The 17,317-nt window shown below is 41.6% G+C and overlaps 1 long non-coding RNA gene across 1 annotated transcript; it reads left to right on the forward strand.

The window, feature by feature from the left end:
- Positions 1-671: 671 nt before the first annotated feature.
- Positions 672-9,527, forward strand: LOC112260566. Its single transcript, XR_002955030.2, has 4 exons — positions 672-1,533; positions 5,962-6,209; positions 6,301-6,393; positions 9,473-9,527. It is a non-coding gene; the product is annotated as an uncharacterized LOC112260566 (long non-coding RNA).
- The last annotated feature ends 7,790 nt before the right edge of the window (positions 9,528-17,317 follow it).

Consider the following 17,317-nt stretch of genomic DNA (forward strand, 5'->3'; position numbering starts at 1 on the left):
GGTAATGCTGGGAGGCTTCAATAAAATGTAATCCTATTATGTTTCCCACTAGAGGGCAACAATAATAAAGGTTTCCCTAATAACACGGCAGTGCAGGCCAGACCCAAATGGAAACAGGTCCTCCGGTGAAGTCCCATAGTCCTACATATATCGTCTCATTAGCTAAATGGCTGATGGGCCACGTTTCACCTCTGAGGCCTCCGAGATTTGGCCGTAGTAATGGCAATGGAAGAGTTAAGCCAAACAAATGTGTTTCATCAAACTAGAGTTTGGGCTGTTCTGCATAGAGGGAATGGGGGATGAAGGAGGAAGGGCTGAGGGAGAGAAGGAGTGAGGGAATGTGGGGGTGGGAACAGAGAGAAACCAAGCCCTGAGGAAACCAATCAGAGCTTCTCCACCCTCTTCCTGTCGCTAAGCCACCGGGGTCTCAGGTGTGCACTACACAGGCTAATAGTGCTTAAACTTGATTGTTTGTGTGTTAGTGTAGTCTGGGTTTTGTAAATTACCATTTTGGAAAATGAAAGTCCAATCACTGACAAATCAACAAAATTGCAATGCAAGAGAGGTATAACAACACAACAACAACAAGGATAACTGTAGCAAAACTGTAAGGATCACAAATCTCGTTATGATCATTCTGTAAGTTGCTGTATGAGCTACAAAATAAACATGAGATGTACTCTCTGTACTAGACATGTGAGGTGTACTCTCTATCCTAGATGTGAGGTGTACTCTGTATCCTAGACATGTGAGGTGTACTTTCTATGCTAGACCATGTGAAAAGTACTCTCCATGGGCAGATTGGCAAATGCCAGATGGGCAGGTCCATGTTTTTGTTCGGGGAGTATGTGTATTTTAATTGTTTTATCAACATTTATTCGATTCTGATTCTCAGTCTCTTCAGCCTGCTAGTGGGTCTTAGTTTATGAGCTGTAGTAACGAATGACTCTGGTGTCGGATTACATTACATAGCCACTGCCACTGGAGGCGGGAAAGTCCCACCAATTTCCCACTTATTTCATTTGCTGAAAGGCCTGTCACTTCTCTGCAGCAAGATATGCATACTGTCAAACGTAGCACAACGCTGGAAATCTATCCACATCAACTAGTGCCAGCATCGTTCTATGACAAACACAGAAGGTTTTATATTGAATTCAATAGAACAGAGAAAGAGAGGGAGAGAGAGAGAGAGACGGTCAGTTCGTTAATGTAGCCATTGGCTGTATTATACAACCAAAACATTAAGGAACTGGCCGGCTCTCTCTTCTCTCTCTTTTTTATTATATTTTCATTATATGTAGCCTAATATTTAAACACTTAGCTAAGTGGGCAGGGGGGAACACATAACATGCACTAATTTGAAATACACTCACTGGCCAGTCTAATACCGGGTCGGATCCCCCTTTGTCTCCAGAACAACCTGAATTCTTCAGGGTATTCTACAAGGTGTCGGAAAAGTTCCACAGGGATGTTGGTCCATGCTGACGTGATGGCATCACACAGTTGCTGCAGATTGGATGGTGGTACTGTCTGGTAAGCCATTAAACCTTAGGATATGAAATCCAGGCACTTATATTTGCAATATAAGTAGTTAGGCTTTTGTAAGGTATTACGAGCTAATGATATGATATGATCTGTATCCTAGGCATGTGAGGTGTACTCTGTATCCTAGGCATGTGAGGTGTACTCTGTATCCTAGGCATGTGAGGTGTACTCTGTATCCTAGGCATGTGAGGTGTACTCTGTATCCTAGACATGTGAGGTGTACTCTGTATCCTAGGCATGTGAGGTGTACTCTATATCCTAGGCATGTGAGGTGTACTCTGTATCCTAGGCATGTGAGGTGTACTCTGTATCCTAGACGTGAGGTGTACTCTGTATCCTAGGCATGTGAGGTGTACTCTGTATCCTAGGCATGTGAGGTGTACTCTGTATCCTAGGCATGTGAGGTGTACTCTGTATCCTAGACGTGAGGTGTAATCTGTATCCTAGGCATGTGAGGTGTACTCTGTATCCTAGACGTGAGGTGTACTCTCTAACCTAGGAATGTATTCTAGAAACCTGTATCCTAGAATGACTGACAATGGTTGAACTTCATCAATTCTGGGGCCAATGTTAACTGAAAATGGCAAAGTATGTGTTCAAATAGTGCACCAACACAAAACCTAATTTCGGCGTTATTTGATAAATCTGATAAATGCCAATTGTACTCAGTCTCCCATTTCTCTCATGCAAATATAGCACAATATTTATCATAAGCGACAAGGTGAGTGAGGATATCAATCATATTCTCCAGACAGATGTAGTTATTAAGTGAGCCAGTGTAACAGTATTATGAAGCCCCGAATAACAAAGGGTTATTTATGTGTGTGTGTGTGTGAGTGTGTGTATACGTGTCAGACAGAGAGAGGGAGGTAGAGAAACAGAGATGGAGAGAGAGAGAGTGTGTCGCATTCCTTCCTGTTCCTGTACCACCCTCCAACCCCAGAGCTGCAGACTCAAGGCGGTTTCCAGAATCAAACAATTTCACGCAGCTACTGGAGGAGGAAATGAACTGAGCCCAGAGCAATAATAAAATTATACAAATGTTATTACAGACTCGCCTGCTACTGTCCTACTTTAATTCAAATTTGGGAACTCCAGGCAGTGCTGGTGGCAGAGACCTTCCTGAATAAATCAACATTAGCTTACGTCTAAATTATTAAGGAAGTGAGAGACTTTCTTGTTTATAGTATGAATTATTAAACAAGTGTTTAACGCTGTTTTTCTTCATGAATCCCCAAATATTAATTGCTAATGATCTTTAAGGTGTGTGTTTTATCTCTGTGCCCCCCTAAGCTGTATCGGCTGCTGAGAGGCATTTTGCATCAGAAGCTTTAAGTTTAGAAAATTTTACATACAGTAAATGTGTTGAATGTTAGATGAGGGAATTAGATAATGCGTTTCCTTCTGTATAATATGCATGATGTGGTAATTGCTTCGGTATAGCACAAATAAACTTCTCTTTCAGTCGGGTCTACTATAGGACAGACTTTTGTGAATTTTCACAAATGTTACACTATTTTTTACTTTGTTGTTTATTACATATGATCAATGCCTATAGCCTTATTGTCACGTAGAGTTAATAAAAGCCTTGTTCAGGCCATCCCTGACTCACTAAATAGGCATCAATGTAAAAAATAAATACAGTTATTTTGCCAAACCTAACACTGCATTTTTTTGTGTAAGAACCGTCATCTTAAAGAGAACTGTCATCACTCATTAGGCATTTCATCACCTGAGCAGCTGAACAGAAGAAGCATGAACCCATTATTCAATGTCATTTTGTATTTGCTTGGTCCTGAAGTACTGTTGGTGTCTGGCGCAAGCTTGGTGTCAATCTGGAACATCAAACAGTGTATGTAATACAGCAGCAGAGGCAGGAGGAATACAGGGAGATGTTTCTATCTAACTATGTGTGTGGAAAGGTGATTGGATACAAAATCCTGCAGTGGAATCTAATTATTCAGGGGTTGAACAGAACATAGGTCGTCATGCATTACACTCACAAACATGACAATGTAATACTGTTCCTTAGTGCAATAAAGTGTGATACATCATCTGTTTCTTTCTTATCTATATTAAACCTGTAGTTACTAATTATATTAGGGACTGATCTGAGCTCTTTTCCTGTCCACTCCCTTCCCTTCGGCCTGGTCCTATGATGAGCTAGATCTGTAAATCAGTACTTGTGGCAGACAGAGCTTTCCCTGTACCCTATTACATGAGGAAATAGTTGAAGGTCGCCCTCAGATGCTAATTGATTTGGGCCATAAAGAGGATATAGGGCGAACTGAGAGTGTTGGACTGTGGCCTTAAGGCCCTGAAGGGAAGCCCGTAGGCTGGGGAGAGAGGAGTGGAGGGGGAAGGGGGGTTGTAGTACTATGACCTGTCCAGCCTACTTGGGGACTCAGGCCAATATCTATTTGAGCAGAGCTTTAAGATCCTTTTCAAATCAGCTACAGAGTAAATTCAATTCTGTAGTGCCATGAAGTCACTTATGGTAGTTGTACAAGTGTTAGATGGGATTTAATGTTATTTTCAGATTTCTTTTGTTAGAACATTACAATTTACAACAATAATCAATTCATGGACAGGCTTTGGAATCAAGTTGCCTTTGGAGATTCTCAATTAGCTTTGCTAACTCCTACGTCCTCTGTACTCCCCTTGCCTCTTTTTGATAAAATGTTAAAGGTAATCGAGGAGAGGAGGCGAGGAGAGGAAATGTGGAAACAAATGCGCTTGTATGTAATGAGCCTCTCCTCCACTCATGCGTCATCAGGAAAATGAAGTTTACAGGGTTGGATCCCAAAATAAATGAAGCTATCAAAACAAATGTAACTACTGTGCAAGACATTTAATAGATAAAAGGATAACAGCTGATTCAAAGGGGAGTGTAGCGGATCTCAAAACTCTTCCGTGATGGTAGGATACACATGACTATCCTTGATGAAAGGTGGCTATCGAGGAGGGGAGGACACTCTTCCGTTTTCCTACTAACGAATTGACACTCTCCTTGACCCCTCGACCACTTATCAGTTTTCGGGTCATGGAGGAGAGAGGACGGTCCTTTGCTCAAATGATAATCTCCCTTTGAGTCCCCCTCACCTCCTTAGCCCTGACAGTCTATTGTGAGGCTTGTGACTGCCCTCCTCTGGTTAACAGTCTAATAGCAGATGCATTTACATTTTAGTCAGTTAGCACAGGGGTTCTCAAACCTTTTCACTCAGGTTCCACTTCCATCACTAGGGAACATCCCGCGTCTAATGTGTTTTCATGTGATATTTGAGTGACTCAAATATTACAACGAAATCTATGGGCTAACAAATGTTAGCTGACATAGGGTAGTTGATCTGGACATTTATGACAAGTTGGAAATATTTCTCTATTGTATGCAATGACTTACATGACAAGAGGAAAACTGATGAACTACCACTACCCAATTTCAAAATTGCACCTTGTGTATTCTACTATTCCAACTTTAAAGAATAAGTTGACAAAATGTGGGGTGTGACTTACAGGAGCAATTCGAATTTAGTACCTTGCTCAAGGGCTCATCAACAGATTTTTCACCTTATCGGCTCAGCGATTCAAACCAGCAACCTTTCGGTTACTGGCCCAACATTCTTAACCAGTAGGCTGTCTGCTGCCCCATGAAACCAACCATAGTATACCTTACTTTCCTCAAAAAACAATGGTGCCCAGGGGGTGGCGCTGTTGGCATGTGTAAATATCTTAAACTAAGTTGGGGAGGGAGGTAGGGGAATTAAAACAAAATGGTATACGATTGTCCTTATTGTAATATTGTTAGAGTTAAGCTTTCTATCTTTACCTTTTGAACACTTTTTTTAATCGCTTTTGTACTATGTTCACAATTGTGTGGTAAAATTTCACAATTCTTAGTACGAAACTCAAAACAGATCAAAAAGGCTGTTTTTCTTAACTTTAAGCACATTTTCAATTGACCAAGTACAACACAAACCACAGAGTAAATGTTTCACCAAACCTACTCAGTGTTTCATCTAGAAATACCTTTCATATAAAGTCATTTCCTTTCACAATGGAGCAGACAGCAAGGGAGGAAGAAATCAAAGAGTTCGTGGACAACGGGCCCATCAAAGAGGTGGGCATGGACCCCGTCAAGGAGGTGGACATCAGAGAAGGAGGCAGATGGCAGCGAACTGTTGTCTAATGAAGTCCGTGCCGTCGTCATTGACCATGTGGTAAACAGAGGCCTTACTGCGGCAGAGGCTGGCAGAGTAGTTCACCCCAATCTGAAAAGATCAACTGTCAATTCAATCATGAGGACAAGTCTGCAGGATATGCACAATGCTTTACCCTTATATTTAGTGTCAAGTTCACAAAACATGTTAGTATTCTAAAGGTATGATCTATTGACAGTATACTCTGTTCTACCCTCAGAATTGACAGAAGACGGTGGTGGCCGTGGCAGTGTGCTGACCGACCAGCAGGAGTGGGCAGTGGTGGAAATGGTGTGTGCCAGGAATGACTTATGGCTGTGATGACACCTTTGCCAATGTGGCATCCATCAGCCTACCAACATTTGCTACTTTTTGAAGAGGCACCAGCTATCTATAAAACACTTTTAATTGGTGCCCTTTGAAAGAAACAATGACCGGGTGAAACAACTGCTGGCTGAGTAATTTCAGGTACAGCACTATATACTGTATTACTGTTACTATTTGACAATACCATATTGGAACTATACTGTAAAAATAACTCACCAAAATATATTTTTAGAGGGTGATGGTGTTTGATGCTGCTGTGACCCATCATAAGAATATATTTGTTGATGAAGTGGTCGTCATATGGAGGAGACCAAGGTGCAGCGTGGTAAGCGTACATACTTATTTTAATGAAGAAAGAACACTGAACAAACTATACAAAACAACAATATGGCTAGTGCAGACAGGTAACTAAACATAGAATAACAACCCGCAAAATACCCAAGAAATATGGCAACCTAAATATGGTCCCCAATCAGAGACAACGATAAACAGCTGCCTCTGATTGAGAACCAATCTAGGTAACCATAGACATAAACCCCTAGACATACAAAACCCCATAGACATACAAAACCTAGACAATACAAAAACGAAACAAATTACCCTCGTCACACCCTGACCTAACCAAAATAATAAAGAAAACAAAGATAACTAAGGTCAGGGCCCCCCCGAAGGTGCGGACTCCCGCCCGCAAACCTAAACCTATACGGAAGGGTCTGGGTGGGCATCTAACCTCGGTGGCGGCTCTGGTATCTGGACGCCGCCCCCCTTCTTTACACTGAGTCCGCTCTTGTAGCAATGACCCGTGGATCATCGTCGGAGGCTCTGGACTGTGGATCCTTGCCGTAGGCCCCGGGCTGGGGACCCTCGCTGCGTGGATCATCGGCGGATGTTCTGGACTGGGGACCGTCGCTGGAGACCCCGGACTGGGGTCCGCCATTGGAGGTTCCGGACTGTGGACCGTCGTTGGTGGTTCCGCACTGTGCCCTGTCGTTGGAGATTCCGGTCTGGGTACTGTCGCCGGACACTCTGGACTGCCGAGGCGCACTGTAGGCCTGGTGTGTGGTGCCGCTTCTGGTGGTACCGGGCTGGGGACACGCACCTCAGGGCGAGTGCGAGGAGCAGGAACAGGGCGTACTGGACTGCCCGAGGCGCACTGTAGGCCTGGTGCCGGCACTGGTGGTAACGAGCTGGGGACACGCACCTCAGGGCGAGTGTGAGGAGCAGAAACAGGGCGTACTGGACTGCCGAGGCGCACTGTAGGCCTGGTGCGTGGTGCCGGCACTGGTGGTAACGGGCTGGGGACACGCACTTCAGGGCGAGTGCGAGGAGCAGGAACAGGGCGTACTGGACCCTGGAGGCGCACTGGAGGCCTGGTGCGTGGTGCCGGCATTGGTGGTACTGGGCTGGTGACGCACCTCAGGGCGAGTGTGGGCAGCAGACACAGGACGTACTGGACTGTGGAGGTGCACTAGATGCAGGGCGCTGTGGAGGTGCAGCACAGGACGCACTGGGCTGTGCAAACACAGTACGCAGAGCCGGTGCAGGATATCCTGGTTCAAGGAGGTACACTGGAGACCAGGAGCGCTGAGCCGGCACCCTCCTTCCTGGCTGGATGCCCATTCTAGCCCAGCCAATGCAAGGAGCTGGAATAGAGCTCATTGGGCTAGAATAGCGTACTGGAGACACCGTGTGTTCCAACCTGACTCATGCAATCTCCTCTTGTGCCACCCCCCACATTTTTTTATTGGGGCTGCCTCTCAGGCTTCCGTGCTAGCCGTGTACCCTCATATCGTCACCGTTTCTACCGTGCTATTTCCACCTGCCTCCATGGTAGGCGATCCTCTCCTGCCAGTATTTCCTCCCACGTCCAGGATCCTATACCGTCCAGTATTCCGTCCCATGTCCATGCTGTCTGCTCCATCATACGCTGCTCCTCCTTTTCACGCTGCTTTGTACTTTTATGGTGGGTTGTTCTGTCACAGTTGTCATATGGAGGAGACCAAGGTGCAGCGTGGTAAGCGTACATGCTTCTTTTAATGATGAAAGAACACTGAACAAACTATACAAAATGAACCATGACACTAGTGCAGCCAGGCAACTAAACATAGAATAACAACCCACAAAGTACCCAAGGAATATGGCTACCTAAATATGGTCCCCAATCAGAGACAACGATAAACGGCTGCCTCTGATTGAGAACCAATCTAGGCAACCATAGACATAAACCCCTAGACATACAAATACCCCTAGACATACACAAACCCGTAGGCAATTCAAAAACTAAACATACCACCCTCGTCACACCCTGACCTAACCAAAATAACAAAGAAAACACAGATAACTAAGGTCAGGGCGTGACATCTCCATGTGCGAAGCTACTGTGGCTTGCGAAAGTATTCACACCCTTGGCATTTTTCCTATTTTGTTGCCTTACAACCTGTAATTAAAATTGATTTATGGTGGGCTTGTATCATTTGATTTACACAACATGCCTACCACTTTGGAGATACAAAATATTTTTTATTGTGAAACAAACAAGAAATAAGACAATAAAACTGAAAACTTGAGCATGCATAACTATTCACCCCCAAAGTCAATACTTTGTAGAGCCACCTTTTGCAGAAATTACAGCTGCAATTCTCTTGGGGTATGTCTCTATCAGCTTGGCACATCTAGCCACTGGGATTGTTGCCCATTATTCAAGGCAAAACTGCTCCAACTCCTTCAAGTTGGATGGGTTCCGCTGGTGTACAGCAATCTTGAAGTAATACCACAGATTCTCAATTGGATTGAGGTCTGTGCTTTGACTAGGCCATTCCAAGACATTTAAATGTTTCCCCTTAAACCACTCGAGTGTTGCTTTAGCAGTATGCTTAGGGTCATTGTCCTGTTGGAAGGTGAACCTCCATCCCAGTCTCAAATCTCTGGAAGACTGAAACAAGTTTCTGATAAAGGAATGCTCTGGGAACCTGGGATAAAACATGTAGGAAATGTTTGACTATTTTTCTTTAATTTGTCTAATATAGTAAGAAACACTTCTTTGAAGGGTGTGTATGACTTATGACCTCTATCATGACTTTCCATTGTGGTTTGATCACCCTCATTCGAAAGCTATTTGGATGGAGAATTTAAGGTAATTTGCAATACTGATTTCAAGGTAATTAGTGAAATTGATAATTATGATGAAGTTTGAAGTTCTTAGACATATTTGTAATTTGGACCAATGTGAAGAAAGAAAGGGCATTGCCTTTGACTAAGTCATTTTCCTATTTTCCAATCATTTTTAGAGTAGTTTTTCAGAGTAGTGATTTTAATTTGATTATGTTATTTGAAATTTTGTTTTATCTTTTGACCAGTAGTAGTGTTTTTTTTAATACATTACTCTCAAACTACCTGCCCTCCAGGACACCTAAGATCATCAAGGACAACAACCACCTGAGCCACTGCCTGTACACCCCGATATCATCTAGAAGACGAGGTCAGTACAGGTGCATCAAAGCAGGGACCGAGAGACTGAAAAATAGCTTCTATCTCAAGGCCATCAGATTGTTAAACAGCCACCTCTAACATTGAGTTTGGAGGAAGAAGAAGGATGAGTACAACCCCAAGAACACCATCCCAACCATGAAGCATGGAGGTGGAAACATCATTCTTTGGGTATGCTTTTCTGCAAAGGGGACAGGACGACTGCACCGTATTGAGGGGAGGATGGATGGGGCCATGTATCGAGAGATCTTGGCCAACAACCTCCTTCCCTCAGTAAGAGCATTGAAGATGGGTCGTGGCTGGGTCTTCCAGCATGACAATGACCCGAAACACACAGCCAGGGCAACTAAGGAGTGGCTCCGTAAGAAGCATCTCAAGGTCCTGGAGTGGCCAAGCCAGTCTCCAGACCTGAACCCAATAGAAAATCTTTGGAGGGAGCTGAAAGTCCGAATTGCCCAGCGACAGCCCCGAAACCTGAAGGATCTGGAGAAGGTATGGAGTGGGCCAAAATCCCTGCTGCAGTGTGTGCAAACCTGGTCAAGAACTACAGGAAACGTATGATCTCTGTATTTGCAAACAAAGGTTTCTGTACCAAATATTAACTTCTATTTTTCTGATGTATCAAATACTTATGTCATGCAATAAAATGCAAATTAATTACTTAAAAATGATACAATGTGATTTTCTGGATTTTTGTTTTAGATTCCGTCTCTCACAGTTGAAGTGTACCTATGATATAAATTACAGACCTCTACATGCTTTGTAAGTAGGAAAACCTGCAAAATCCGCAGTGTATCAAATACTTGTTCTCCACACTGTATATACTGTACTCTATACCATCTACCTCATCTTGCCATCTTTATGTATCACTAGCCACTTTAAACAATGCCACTTTTATATTTTTACATACCCTACATTACTCATCTCATATGTACAGTGGGGCAAAAAAGTATTTAGTCAGCCACCAATTGTGCAAGTTTTCCCACTTAAAAAGATGAGAGAGGCCTGCAATTTTCACCATAGGTACACTTAAACTATGACAGACAAAATGAGAAAAGAAAATCCAGAAAATCACATTGTAGGATTTTTAATGAATTTATTTGCAAATTATGGTGGAAAATATGTATTTGGTCAAGAACAAAAGTTTATCTCAATACTTTGTTATATACCCTTTGTTGGCAATGACAGAGGTCAAACGTTTTCTGTAAGTCTTCACAAGGTTTTCACACACTGTTGCTGGTATTTTGGCCCATTCCTCCATGCAGATCTCCTCTAGAGCAGTGGGCTTTGGGGATGTTGCTGGGCAACACGGATTTTCAACTCCCTCCAAAGATTTTCTATGGGGTTGAGATCTGGAGACTGGCTAGGCCACTCCAGGACCTTGAAATGCTTCTTACGAAGCCACTCCTTCGTTGCCCGGGCAGTGTGTTTGGGATCATTGTCATGCTGAAAGACCCAGCCACGTTTCATCTTCAATGAGGTTTTCACTCAAAATCTCACGATACATGGCCCCATTCATTCTTTCCTTTACACGGATCAGTCGTCCTGGTCCCTTTGCAGAAAAACAGCCCCAAAGCATGATGTTTCCACCCCCATGCTTCACAGTAGGCATGGTGTTCTTTGGGTGCAACTCAGCATTTTTTGTCCTCCAAACACGACAAGTTGAGTTTTTACCAAAAATGTATATTTTGGTTTCATCTGACCATATAGCATTCTCCCAATCTTCTTCTGGATCATCCAAATGCTCTCTAGCAAACTTCAGACGGGCCTGGACATGTACTGGCTTAAGCAGGGGGACACGTCTGGCACTGCAGGATTTGAGTCCCTGGCGGCGTAGTGTGTTACTGATGGTAGGCTTTGTTACTTTGGTCCCAGCTCTCTGCAGGTCATTCACTAGGTCTCCCCGTGTGGTTCTGGGATTTTTGCTCACCGTTCTTGTGATCATTTTGACCCCACGGGGTGAGATCTTGCGTGGAGCCCCAGATCGAGGGAGATTATCAGTGGTCTTGTATGTCTTCCATTTCCTAATAATTGCTCCCACAGTTGATTTCTTCAAACCAAGCTGCTTACCTATTGCAGATTCAGTCTTCCCAGCCTGGTGCAGGTCTACAATTTTGTTTCTGGTGTCCTTTGACAGCTCTTTGGTCTTGGCAATAGTGGAGTTTGGAGTGTGACTGTTTGAGGTTGTGGACAGGTGTATTTTATACTGATAACAAGTTCAAACAGGTGCCATTAATACAGGTAACAAGTGGAGGACAGAGGAGCCTCTTAAAGAAGAAGTTACAGGTCTGTGAGAGCCAGAAATCTTGCTTGTTTTTAGGTAACCAAATACTTATTTTCCACCATAATTTGCAAATAAATTCATAAAAAATCCTACAATGTGATTTTCTGGATTTTTTTCTCATTTTGTCTGTCATAGTTGAAGTGTATGTGTGATGAAAATTACAGACCTCTCTCATCTTTTTAAGTGGGAGAACTTGCACAATTGGTGGCTGACTAAATACTTTTTTGCCCCACTGTATATACTGTACTCGATACCATCTACTGCATCTTGCCACTTGCCAATATTACTGCATTGTCGGAACTAGAAGCACAAGCATTTCGCTACACTCGCATTAACATCTGCTAACCATGTGTATGTGACAAATAAAATTTGATTTGATGTGTTAAAAATGGGGGAGGATACGGTCCTTTGAGGTTTGGATTTTATTTTTGGGGCAAAGGTGGGTTTATAAAAGATTGTTATAAGGTTGTTTTAAAACTCCCACTATTTTTGCTTAAGTAATGTTTTGTAACCTAGCAAAGTTTTATTCTCCCTTAGGTAGTTAGCTGTTGTTGTATGTAGATTATATTTTTGTGTGAAATTTAACACAACAAGGATGTGAAATTGATATTATAGTATTGTCTTTTTTTGTTTAATAAGGTTATAAAGTTAGCTAGAATAAGTTTTAATTATGGTAGACTCATGTTACGTATTTAGGCCATATTTTAAGCCAACAGGGCAGAAAAATAGATGAAGATAGAAAAACAGGGATTTTATAAGCGTTAAAATGAATTATGAAAATAAATATGTTACAGTTCTTAGGGATGGCAAATTACTGTAGATAATGGATCCCAACCTATGCAACATATATTCAATTATTGATGAGACTGATTTAAGATTAACCCATGTTATGGTAGAAAGTTGACAGGGATATATGGCATCTGTGGTGATCTAGGATCATTGAGAGTATCGAGATAAACTTCATCAACTATGTAATAATCTTAGAGATTACTACCATAGACATGTTGATTTTTCTAAAATCCATGAGTGCAAACAGGGAGACAGTGAGACAGGTAGTCAATATTTGGAAACAGAAACCATACTTGACACTGACTGTTATGGGAAAGAAAAGACACATAAGAAAGAACAGAGAGAAAGAGCGTAAAACAGATAGTAGGAAAGGCAGACGGAGAAGGGCTCCCCCGTACTATGCTGAGCCCGAAGTGACCTTGATAGTTTGGGAGTAGTAGGAAGATGAGGGGGGGCCAGGAGGAGAGCAAGATAGAGAGAGAGCAAGGACTTATTGGAACTAGACTGTGAAGTTGTCACGCCCTGACCTTAGAAATCCTTTTTATGTCTCTATTTTGGTTTGGTCAGGGTGTGATTTGGGTGGGCATTCTATGTTCTGTTTTCTATGTTTTTTGTATTTCTATGTTTTGGCCGGGTATGGTTCTCAATCAGGGACAGCTGTCTATCGTTGTCTCTGATTGGGAATCATACTTAGGCAGCCTTTCCCCCTTTTGTTATTGTGGAAAGTTGTCTTTGTTAGGGGCACTATAGCCCTTGTAAGCTTCATGGTCGTTTTTGTTGGCGACATTTGACTAATTAAAAGAAAAGGAATGCTCACCATGCTGCACCTTGGTCTTCCTTGAACGACGGCTGTGACAGAAGTGTTTGAAATGGGTACTGTAGATTTAGCACTGCAGCAGGAGCAGACATTATATCTGACGTTAATAGTGTTAGGGAAGAAAATACATTTTTGGTGTGATATTGGGACTTGTCGACTGCCATTTGCGCGACCGATAAGCCTGAAGGAATAAGAATAAATTAATCCTACAGACGAAGAACCATGTCTGTGTCAATTTTTCCATTTTAAGATAATCAGTTATTTTTATATTATTAATTGTGTGTACCACATTAGGTGTTTTATTGACAAATAATTCACCATGCCCATATCTTCCAAAAATAATTGATATTTTTTGTTATTTAAAAAAATAAAATAATTGTTGCCGTTTTAATTTTTAGAATGTGGAAGAACAGTTTATCTCCAGTGATGATCTCAGTTTGTGGAAGAACAGTATATCTCCAGTGATGATCTCAGTTTGTGGAAGAACAGTATATCTCCAGTGATGATCTCAGTTTGTGGAAGAACAATTTATCTCCAGTGATGATCTCAGTTTGTGGAAGAACAGTATATCTCCAGTGATGATTTCAGTTTGTGGAAGAACAGTATATCTCCAGTGATGATTTCAGTTTGTGGAAGAACAGTATATCTCCAGTGATGATTTCAGTTTGTGGAAGAACAGTTTATCTCCAGTGATGATCTCAGTTTGTGGAAGAACAGTATATCTCCAGTGATGATCTCAGTTTGTGGAAGAACAGTATATCTCCAGTGATGATTTCAGTTTGTGGAAGAACAGTATATCTCCAGTGATGATTTCAGTTTGTGGAAGAACAGTATATCTCCAGTGATGATGTCAGTTTGTGGAAGAACAGTTTATCTCCAGTGATGATTTCAGTTTGTGGAAGAACAGGATATCTCCAGTGATGATTTCAGTTTGTGGAAGAACAGTATATCTCCAGTGATGATGTCAGTTTGTGGAAGAACAGTTTATCTCCAGTGATGATTTCAGTTTGTGGAAGAACAGTTTATCTCCAGTGATGATTTCAGTTTGTGGAAGAACAGTATATCTCCAGTGATGATTTCAGTTTGTGGAAGAACAGTATATCTCCAGTGATGATTTCAGTTTGTGGAAGAACAGTATATCTCCAGTGATGATCTCAGTTTGTGGAAGAACAGTTTATCTCCAGTGATGATTTCAGTTTGTGGAAGAACAGTTTATCTCCAGTGATGATCTCAGTTTGTGGAAGAACAGTTTATCTCCAGTGATGATTTCAGTTTGTGGAAGAACAGTTTATCTCCAGTGATGATCTCAGTTTGTGGAAGAACAGTATATGTGACATTTTGCATGACTCTTGTAAGATGTCATTTTTTAACACCTGATATGAGGTTTTAAGTACTTTCAAGTACAGATGCCCTTCATGTAAATAACTTAAATGCAATATGTAGTTAATTCATTTGTATGGAGGTTCATTTAAAGGTGGTCTATCAACTTTAGCACTGATGATTTTTCTTAAAAGTTGAGTCATGAAATATTAGTCTCATTTAAAATGAAGCCCTCAATGTGAACATACCATAGAATAACTGCAAAAATAGAATACAATTAAATTAATTCAATCAAAACAAGCACAACTTCTACATAGCAAATATGGATCAATGTGATGTGCCAATATGCATGTCCATTATGCAGGTCCCTAAGGTCAATATTACAAAACGTTCAGAAAACCATTATCTTTACGTTTAACACTATGATCAGCAATTAAGTTTTGTCTTATTTCAAACCTGTTCTAAGCCAGAGAGAATCAACGCTTGTTGTTTCTCGTATGGGACAGTGTAGAAACTGTTGAACAGATGCAGTTTGCGCTCATCAGTGAACTTTCCACAATCCTTTCTGCACGTCGTGGAACACGCTCTTCCCTACAGGATACAGTGTTACGTTACATATAACTAGCTAGCTACTGTAGCCATGTCGAATCATCCGGTGGATGGAGAAAAGTAGCTAGCTATGTTTCTTCTATAATCTAGCAATAACATTTGTAACGATAATGTATAAGTTAGTAGCCAACGAACTTTAGCTAATATGTTTTCTCTATAGTTACAAATTAGACATCCCAGAACATGCATGTTAGTTACTGTACTCTATAGCTAGCTAGCTTGATTGTTTTATATGGTTCTTCCACTAACCTCTTTTGGACAGCTTTACCCAGTTTTTTCTTGACCCTTAGGATTTGTATAGGGTTTTCCCGCATCCCGTAAGATCTTCCTTTGCCTTTGTCTTTCCATTCTTTTAGTTTAGTTTTACATTTCTTTCCCACATTTCGGCTATTTTCATCAGCAACAGAAAGGTTGTGCGCTTGTCCGTCCATTCTGAGTGGTGCACAAAAACGGTCATTCCACAAGAGTCTATCTTTAAATTTAAAATGATTGTTAATTAGCGCGTGGAAAGCTTGTGAAACCGGTTCACTATAGAAAAAGAGTTGGACCAATAATGATTTTTCATGTATTTCTCTCTTCTTTTTTAAAATGTCACATATATGTTTCCTCGTCTGCAGGAATCAAATGAGGAAGAGATTTTGGTTTGCTTAGTTTTAGGATATTAATTTGTGGAAAGACTGTTTGCTCCATTAGTTTTAAAACAATATGAAAAGTTAGGAGGACAGGCAGGTATTTTAGTTTTTATTTTAAGTTCATGTTTAGTAAATTTGCTAGGAAGAGATGTGATGATTTTGTTGAAGTAGTTATTACCCCAACTGAAAGGGGAATGAAAGCTTATGTGGTTCGTGATAAGATGGTTGTGTGTGGCAAAGGGGAACCAGGTCATTGGTATTGTCAAGATTTATTTTAACGGGGCCACACAGATGTTTTTAAGATATTGGTGGAATTGGTAGACGAAGTAGTGCCTGGATAGACTAGGATGACGGTGGACATTGTAGACGAAGTACTGCATGGATAGACTAGGATGACGGTGGACATTGTACCTATGGTACAACTAAACTTTTGGCCCAGATCCTGGCTGTGAGGAGGCCTTATTTAAAATAACATAAGTAATTGAACATGTGGAAAAAGAAAGGAGCAATCCCATAAGATAATGTCTGGCATAAGGATAATTTATCAATCTTACAAAGGTCACTATTTTGATATGTGGCAATATTGACACATGGGCAAAGCCATGTGTCAACAGGGGGGATGGTAAAGGTAAAGTAGGTTAGTAAAGTAGGTTAGGAATGGTATAATACTGAGTAGGATAGGTTAGGAAACACTGTGGCTATGGTATAAGACTTTAAAAAAATAAAAAATTGTTCACGTTGGTTTAATTGAATGCATGAACAGAACGATTAAAAGTAGGTTAAGGAAGATATACATGAGTAATGGAAGAAACTGGGGACAGTGCTTACCAATAGTATTAATGACAATCAGGATAACCCCAGATACAGATGGGTTGTCCCCGTTTGAGAAAGTCTTTGGTAGACCCGAATGCCAGAGTTAGGCAGACCAGAACAGGCAGACATAGAAGTAGAACACAACATGCAGAACACATGAGAAGGTTGTTTGTTAACCACACCAGTATGTCAAAGCTTTTGTATCCTAAAGGCGAGTTACAGAAGAAGGTGATTCCCTCGATCCAACCGGAAGACTGGGTGTGGTTCAACCATTGAGGAGAAAAGACTGGAAGCAGCCCCATTGGGAAGGCCCATATCAGGTTCTGTTAACCATCGCCTTTGCCGTTTGAATAGCTGAGAGAGCTACTTGGGTCTACGTTACCCACTGCAAAAAGGTAGGAACACATACAAGCACTGCTGATCACACACAGAGTTAGGAGAAGAACCGAGTACAAACAGGGTTCAGGGATTACCTCCTTAACCTCTCTGGGATATGTGG

Source organism: Oncorhynchus tshawytscha, linkage group LG10 (assembly GCF_018296145.1).
Source record: "Oncorhynchus tshawytscha isolate Ot180627B linkage group LG10, Otsh_v2.0, whole genome shotgun sequence".
NCBI lineage: Eukaryota > Metazoa > Chordata > Actinopteri > Salmoniformes > Salmonidae > Oncorhynchus > Oncorhynchus tshawytscha.